This window comes from Lethenteron reissneri, chromosome 44 (assembly GCF_015708825.2).
Source record: "Lethenteron reissneri isolate LAM-NWPU_2019-01 chromosome 44, ASM1570882v1, whole genome shotgun sequence".
Classification (NCBI taxonomy): Eukaryota; Metazoa; Chordata; class Hyperoartia; order Petromyzontiformes; family Petromyzontidae; genus Lethenteron; species Lethenteron reissneri.
Genome location: NC_083822.1, coordinates 12,257,663 through 12,266,137, shown reverse-complemented (window position 1 = coordinate 12,266,137; position 8,475 = coordinate 12,257,663). Strand labels below are relative to the sequence as shown.

The 8,475-nt window shown below is 45.4% G+C and overlaps 1 long non-coding RNA gene across 2 annotated transcripts; it reads left to right on the top strand.

The window, feature by feature from the left end:
* The first annotated feature begins 2,133 nt into the window (after nt 1-2,133).
* Nucleotides 2,134-8,204, top strand: LOC133353521 (uncharacterized). Of its 2 annotated transcripts, XR_009756397.1 has the most exons (4): nt 2,134-2,370; nt 5,019-5,093; nt 5,613-5,926; nt 7,417-8,204. It is a non-coding gene; the product is annotated as an uncharacterized LOC133353521 (long non-coding RNA). The 2 variants fall into 2 exon arrangements; XR_009756396.1 differs by lacking the exon at nt 2,134-2,370 and having other exon boundaries at nt 4,230-5,093.
* Nucleotides 8,205-8,475: the final 271 nt, after the last annotated feature.

Below are 8,475 nucleotides of genomic sequence, written 5' to 3'. Positions count from 1 at the left end.
TGCTGACAGTGGCTTGACAAAGGGTTGCAAGAAAATTTAATATTAAAAACACTCTTTAATGAAATGTACCGTACGAGTAATGGCAGAACTCCACGACTCCAGGAAGTGGCCCCGAAGCTTGCCATAACGTATGGGACCGTGGTGATTTACAGCCAACGTTAGTTGAGCGTAGACAATTAGACCCAAGCCGAAACATAACATATAAAAAAGATTGCTTAAAATATATATATAATTTTTTTATGATAGAATATAGTATTGTCCTCAGTATGACATAAGTATACCAAGTTTTCAATCAATACCACATTGGGAAGTGGGTTAAAATTGAGTTACAATATTTGAGGATACGACAACAACAACGACAACAACAGACAGAGTGCGTTAAATAAAAGCGTGTAAAAAAATGACTTCGACTTGCCGCGTGCCGCTTCCCGCACGGCGTCCGCTCGTGGAGAGAGACAGCGACGACTCAAGAGGCGCGAGGAGGAACCACGCCGTGAATGTGCCCAAGCTCTGCAGTCCTCTATGAATGAACATGCGTTTCAGCTCATTCAAGAGTGGAGCAGCAGCAGGAGGCTGAGGAGGTAGAAGAGGTTGAGGAGGTGGTGGACGTTGAGTAGCAGCAGGAGGTTGAGGTGGACGAGGTTGGGGATGTGGTGGAGGAGGAAGTTTAGGAGGTGGTGGAGGTTGAGGAGGAACAGCAACACCGGAGCACCCGAGCCATGTGTACGATGGGGCCCAACACTCGATCTCACACAGAAGGCACAAATGTTCTTAGTCCATACCCATTTTTTTTGTGGGGTTTTGGGTGTTAACGTTGGTGGTATTTTTGGTCGTGGCTGTACCCAGAGTTATATTTGTGGGCTTTGTTTTTATGTTTTCAGAATCAGAATCTGTGTTCGGCCTCGAGAAATTCGATGAGTTATGAAGCTCTTTGTCCCAGATGTCCAGGGGGCGCGAGTCAGAAAGTTACAACACAACACAAAGTATAGGAATGGTAAGCACGTCGCTAAAAAAAACATATATCATCATAGGGGCCGTCCATAAATGACGTCACGCACCTAGGGGGGGGGGTCAAACATTTGTGACGATGTGTGACGAGGGGGGGGGGGGTTGAGAAATGTGACGTCACATCAAAATGCGCAACTTTAAATATAGACAACACGTTCTACTTAATTAAATAGACTTTTTAATAAATGTTTTCTCCTACAACATCAGAGTGCAGCGCCACATTAAATACGCACTACAATGACAATAGTTTAAAGCGATTTGAAGCATGTTTTATTTTAGGGGGGGGCAGAGCTTTGTGACGTCATATTTAAGGGGGGGGGGTCTGACTTTTTGTGACGTCGTGGGACGAGGGGGGAGGGGGATAAAAAAAATCGTCCAAAATCGCGTGACGTCATTTATGGACGGCCCCATACAATTTACAGGGAAATTGAGCAATTTTTTTGTCTACTTGTTTGTGTTTCTCCCTTGCGATGTGACTTTGTAGGATGAACGTCGAGATCTATAAGGGACACGGGGTGACCAATGTCTGAATTGGTCTGTGATAAGTTCGGGTTGACAGGCACGCTTTATATTCGTGAACATTTAGTTGTTATGGGTGCCGCGTGCACGTGCCACTACACATCATCGCCTCCCAACGACGCTTGAGGCTTGGACACAACTCGTGACGGCTGCCAACCACTTGGACCGCGGCCCCTAACGCTGTTTCAATGCAGCGAGCCGGTCACGTTAATTCACCACGGTCCCTTGAACGGCGGCGCGTCCTGCGCAGAGGATTCGCCGCGGTCTCCGATGCTGTTTTCCATCTGGCTCTGTCGATGATTTACCGCGGTCCCTCAGTCTGTTACCACGGTAACTACAGTACCGTACCGATTATTTGCCGCGGTCCCTAAGTCTGTTACCACGGTAACTGCAGTACTGTACAGATTTATCACGGTCCCAAAGTCTGTTACCACGGTAACTACGGTACCGTACAGATGATTTACCGCGGTCCCTAAGTCTGTTACCACGGTAACTACAGTACCGTACAGATGATTTACCACGGTCCCCGAACGGACGGTTACCCCTGGCAATATCTATTATTGTCCGTGGTCCCTAAGGCTGTTACCATAGTAACCGTGTGTCGGATTCACCGCGGTCCCTGGGCCGTGGACTCCGCGATGCTGGCAGCGAGATTCGCGGCTCTCTCCTGCACCTCCTCAACCTCCTGCTCCTCCTCAACCTCGTCCACCTCCTCAACTTCCTCCACCACCTCCACCTCGTCCACCTGCTGCTGCTCCTCAACCTCCACCACCTCCCCAACATCTTCCACCACCTCAACCTCCTCAACCTCCACCACCACCTCCTGCTGCAGCTGCTGCTGCCGTGAGCGAGAGGGGCCGCGTGTGAGATTGAGGGGAGAGAGTTGTTGAGTGCATGGGGGGGGGGGGGGGCTGAGTGAGTGCTTGGGGGAGACGGCGAGAGTGAGAGAGAGCGGTGCGTCAGGGCACGAGGAGGGAGCGTGCACCTAGCCTGGCACCAGCGCCGTGCTGACGTCACTGTGGTGAACGCCGGTTGTTGTTGTTGGGCGCGTGGGTGAGAAGAAGGGATGTGAGAGAGAGGGGTCATGAGAGAGTTAGTGTGAGAGTGTTAGTGTGAGAGTGTAAGGTCATGAGAGAGTGTTAGTGAGTGTGAGAGAGTGTTAGTGAGTGTGTGAGAGAGAGAGGTCATGAAAGAGTGTTAGTGAGTGTGAGAGTGTTAGTGAGTGTGTGAGAGAGAGAGGTCATGAAAGAGTGTTAGTGAGTGTGAGAGTGTTAGTGAGTGTGAGAGAGGGGTCATGAGAGAGTGTTAGTGAGAGTGTTAGTGAGTGCGAGAGAGTGTTAGTGAGTGTGAGAGAGTGTTAGTGAGTGCGAGAGAGTGTTAGTGAGTGTGAGAGAGTGTTAGTGAGTGTGAGAGAGTGTTAGTGAGTGTGAGAGAGGTCATGAGAGAGTGTTAGTGAGTGTGAGAGAGTGTTAGTGAGTGTGAGAGAGTGTAAGGTCATGAGAGAGTGTTAGTGAGTGTGAGAGAGTGTTAGTGAGTGTGTGAGAGAGAGAGGTCATGAAAGAGTGTTAGTGAGTGTGAGAGTGTTAGTGAGTGTGAGAGAGGGGTCATGAGAGAGTGTTAGTGAGAGTGTTAGTGAGTGCGAGAGAGTGTAAGGTCATGAGAGAGTGTTAGTGAGTGTGAGAGAGTGTTAGTGAGTGTGAGAGAGGTCATGAGAGAGTGTTAGTGAGTGTGAGAGAGTGTTAGTGAGTGTGTGAGAGAGAGAGGTCATGAGAGAGTGTTAGTGAGTGTGAGAGAGTGTTAGTGAGTGTGAGAGAGTGTTAGTGAGTGTGAGAGAGTGTTAGTGAGTGTGAGAGAGGTCATGAGAGAGTGTTAGTGAGTGTGAGAGAGTGTTAGTGAGTGTGTGAGAGAGAGGTCATGAGAGAGTGTTAGTGAGTGTGAGAGAGTGTTAGTGAGTGTTAGAATGTAAGGTCATGAGAGAGTGTTAGTGAGTGTGAGAGAGTGTTAGTGAGTGTGAGAGATAGAGAGGTCATGAGAGAGTGTTAGTGAGTGTGAGAGTGTAAGGGCATGAGAGAGTGTAAGGGCATGAGAGAGTGTTAGTGAGTGCGAGAGAGTGTTAGTGAGTGTGAGAGTGTGTTAGTGAGTGTTAGAGTGTAAGGTCATGAGAGAGTGTTAGTGAGTGTGAGAGTGAGAGAGAGAGGTCATGAGAGAGTGTTAGTGAGTGTGAGAGTGTAAGGTCATGAGAGAGTGTTAGTGTGAGAGAGTGTTAGTGAGTGTGAGAGTGTAAGGGCATGAGAGAGTGTTAGTATGAGAGAGTGTTAGTGAGTGTGAGAGAGTGTTAGTGAGTGTGAGAGAGAGAGGGGGCATGAGAGAGTGTGAGAGAGTGTTAGTGAGTGAGAGAGAGTGAGAGAGAGAGTGTCACAATGAGGGTTTATGGAAAGGAGGTTAGTGAGAGGTTCTGAGCGTCCATGAGAGTGTTCGAGACAGAGCGAATGGAGCAGCAATAGGGGGTCAGAGTGTAATAGAGAGTAGTACTGTAGCGTGTTTAGTGGTGGTGTGTACTGGTGTTTACACTTCTATTCTTGCGTATGGCGATGTGTTCAGTAGCGAGCTGCCAGTGTGGAGATCTGCCTGCTAGCCACGACGAGAGGGACTTCAAAAAGAGTTCGTGTGGCGCTGCTCTTCCTCTTCTGTTGAAGGAGCGCAGACCGCAGTGGGTTTACCGTGCGATCCATAGTTTGGGTTGCGTTGCCACAATCGCGTGACTTGTGATTTGTCGTTAATGTACCTCTGGTTCTCTATGTGTTTCTATGAGTCTGTATGTACAGGGTGCTTCAAAAGAATGTGAACATCTTATATTGGAAACTAATGGATAATATAATGTAACATGCTAACAAAATTATGTTAACAAAAGTTTGTTAATAGCTTCAAAAAGTCAAAGAGTCTCCACTTGTTCGCCATTTGTGTCAACACGTGCCTGGAATCTTCTCCAGGTGTTCTCCACAGCCTGGAGGCACATTTCTTGTGGTATAGTTACACATTCTCAGAAGTGTTAAAACATTTTTGAAGCATATTCTTGGTTCTTTTACCGAAAGAACCAAGAATATGAATCCCTGCAGTTACGAAAGCTTTAAATATAAAGTTTTGAAGCACCCTGTATTTGTGTCTCCATGGGTTTACTTTGTGGGTCCATAGTTTGGGTTTCATCGCCACAATCACACGACTGGTGGCTGGTCTGGTTTAATTTTCCATTCATCGAGGAGGCATGCGCATGGGGCCTCTTGTTGATGTTTCGATGAGGTTGATGGTTACAACCACCAGCGTCTTCGAGGAGGTGGAGGAGGAATGTAAAATCCAGGAGGTGCAATGGTTGGGTCTTATACGAGGTGTTTATTCCGGAGATGTTAAGGGACAGGGTCTCCCTGGCATTGTGAACTCGCCTGATGCTGCTCTCTCTCATTGCCGCTTTTCTGCTGCTGCTGCTACTCCCACAGGCAATGGCTGTGAGTGAAGACGGCGAAGTGCCACGGACTGGGGTCTCGCCTCCTCCCCTCGCCGCTGCCCACCAGGTAAGGAGGTCAACCCCCGACACCACAGGGTCCTCGCTGACGAGCAGCGGAGACGCCAGCACTCGGCGGGTACCAAGAGGACACCACCTGCCCATGAGGGCAACCACCTACCATGGGGCTGGGCACCGTTTTCACACTTGAATGAATAAAAACAACATTGGTGGGGCACTGATAGCTGACCGTGTAAGGTCATTATTAGACAGTTTAGTAAAACATGTAGTAAAGTCAATGTGTTGTATGTGTGTATGTTGAACTTCTTTCGCACCGTACGTAGCAAACCACACTAATCGGAGGTGCGGAGGAAGGACAACAAACTAAACACAAAAAGCAGTTCTAAAGAAATTCGTTTTCAATATAGATCATTTAAAAGTGCATAGCTTCCAGTGGCTTCCTCAAAGCGGAAGAGCATTCCAGACGGCCGCAGAAGCGCATCTGACCGGGCGCGATGCGGTGATTATCTTTCATAGATGGTTAGCCAAAATACGATTAAGTATTAATGTTTTATGCAACTCGTCACAGGTATCAACCGTGCAGCCGCTACGGGATCTGGCAGGAGAATATAAGAAGCTATGGCTTTGTGGTGGCATCCACAGCACAAGTAGCTGTTATCCTCTTTAACATGAACTCGGGTTCCTCCGCAACCACCCCAAGGAGCTGCCTCAGAAGAGCACAGCTGTCCATTAAGGTGGGAGGGGGGTCATAGGCCCCCGGCCATCCCATAGAATCGCCACGTCTGACGACTTGATTGCAAGACCTCTTCACCACAGACCCGAATGCAATCTCTGCCCTGCTGATGAGAGCAGCTCTACCGCGTATGGTAGTCCACGGCACCGGTGAGTTCACATCCAATACCTCTGGCCTCAAATTGGTGACACTTTGTGGGAATTCAGCAGTTGTCCTGTGGGTTAAGTATTGCAGAATGTGAACAAATGGCACACATACATTACATTACCGCATGTTTTTTTTGCATTTTCAGAACTTTTGTGGAATTCCACAAAATTAATTCCTCACTACCTACCCATGCCTCCAGTAATCGCTCTTCCACAATTGTTGGTGCAGCCTTTACCCGGCCCACTTTGGATCATTCCACAATTGACGAGTATTTGAACGTTTCGATTTTTTTATGGAATCGGCCATACATAAAATGCTAAATGTTTCCAATATTATGTGAAACTGGCCATCATTCTGCCAAAAACTGGTTAAACAACAACACCCAAAATATCTGCATGAATCAGGCCCAGATTGTTTTGTAGATTGTGGGTTTTAAGTACAAGCCAGCAGAGAGTGTATTGGACGTTCATCCTACACTTGCCAACTTCTTCAAATGTACTCTTTGGTTTTTTCGGTAAAGTCACGTATGTGAAAAAAATAAAATAAAAAGATATACAAAGTTCACCATTGGAACCTCCTTTGCCAGTAGCAAAATATGATAATTGTTTTTTACCCTTTTATCTGGCAACAAAACTGACACCTTTTTTTGTTCAATGCAAACATGACTCCTTGTAAAAAAAAGGTGTCAGTTTTGTTGCCAGATAAAAGGGTAAAAAAACAAGTATCATATTTTGCTACTGGCAAAGGAGGTTCCAATGGTGTAAATTCTTACCCCGAGCTCTCATACTCTGATGGTGCATTGTCTTTGAGTTGTGCGCCTTTTGGCGTCATCTGGTCCAACACCATGTGAGACTAGGCTGTAAGAAAAGCTGTCTCGGGTGTGGACCAATCAATTTCAGGACAGTGCATACATTATCAGAGTTGTGTTTTTTTTGCATTCTGACCACAGGTATTGTGGTCAATGCAAACATGACTCCTTGTAAAAAAGGTGTCAGTTTTGTTGCCAGATAAAAGGGTAAAAAAATATATATACAAAGTTTTTTCATTTTCACCTACGTGACTTTACCGAAAGAACCAAAGAGTATGGATCCTTGCGGTCACGAAAACTTCAAATTCTTGAAATGTGTCTTTTAAAATGAGCACAAGTTGAATAAGGAACCAATTCAGTCACCTGTGGTTGTTCCCCTTGGGATCATGACCCCACGAATAAGTTTCCAGATAAATCAGATGATGGGTTATGCTCTATAAGCACAACCTTGGCAGCCAATAGATTTCAAAGTTGCAAATGTTCTCCTGATGGAGGGTTTTTATCATATTTTAACCTAAATATCTTTAAAATAAGACCGCTATAGAACTAAATAATGTTGAACGTTAAATCAAGCACTGTCGTGAATTGTAAGAGAGCCTTACCATGCGTTTGTGTTATTTTGACATAAACTGCACTAATTGAATGCTTTGTTTTTATTTGTTTTATTTAACAATATCCTACCAGCTCTGCAGCAGTCGCGTTGGCCTTTCCAGTGTGAGAGCTGAAGAGATGTTGAAATCACAAGAAAGCAGAATTAAGGGTGACAACAACAACAATGGTGAGGACCGTTTAAAGTGTTCCTTTCATGTAAGAAGCAAATGCACGAAACTCTCCGGAAATAGTTTTACATTTTGGAGATGCTTTTGGCGACAGGTTGGGATTTCATGAAAGAATGAGGCTGGGCTTTGGGGCTGAGAGACACCGTTAGTGTAGGGCGGAGTTTAGTAGCCAAACCACGTGCGATAGGTTCATGTTCGAGACATCGTGCTGTTAGAAATGGGCCAGAATTATTTCACGGTCATTTTGGTTTAAATATGGCATGGAAAATAGTCCAGTAATCGCAAAGCAGGTCGTTCGTAACATGGAGGGCACAAGGGAGTGGCAAGGAAAAAAAACTAATTGACATTAAGAGTTATTGGGAAATAACAGAGCCAATCTGAGGATGTTGAAAATAAAGTCAAGTACTGCTGCTGAATGTTTAGTGACTTTTCTGAATACATTATTTGGTGCTCTTTACAATAAACTCCACTAGTTAGGATGTTTATTGTAATTAAGTTACATTTTACCTGATCTGCAGCAATTTTCACAGATGTCCAGTATTGTGGACGTATATGCCCAAAAATATGTTCTCAAATAACCCAGACTGATTCGTATATATGTACGTTTAACTTATTTCATATATATATACTTACATAAATACTTATTTCATACGCACAAATCAGTTTGAGTTATTTGAGAAAAAAAATTTGGGCATATCTACTGTTGTGTATGTACCCCCTTTTTATTTTTTTTTAATATTATTTTTTTTTAAGAATTATTCTGCCAACATAGATAATATCGTTTTTTTTTTAATAGACACGGGGCCACGTGGGAACGAACACGCCCCCACACTTCCACAGAGGCCCCACACTTCCACAGATGCGCGCATACCTCATTTCAAAGGAAAGACGGCATGAAAGAGGGTAATCAAGGTCATAAACTCCCCGAATTTCACACAAGAGGAACAAGGAATGGGGGAATTGC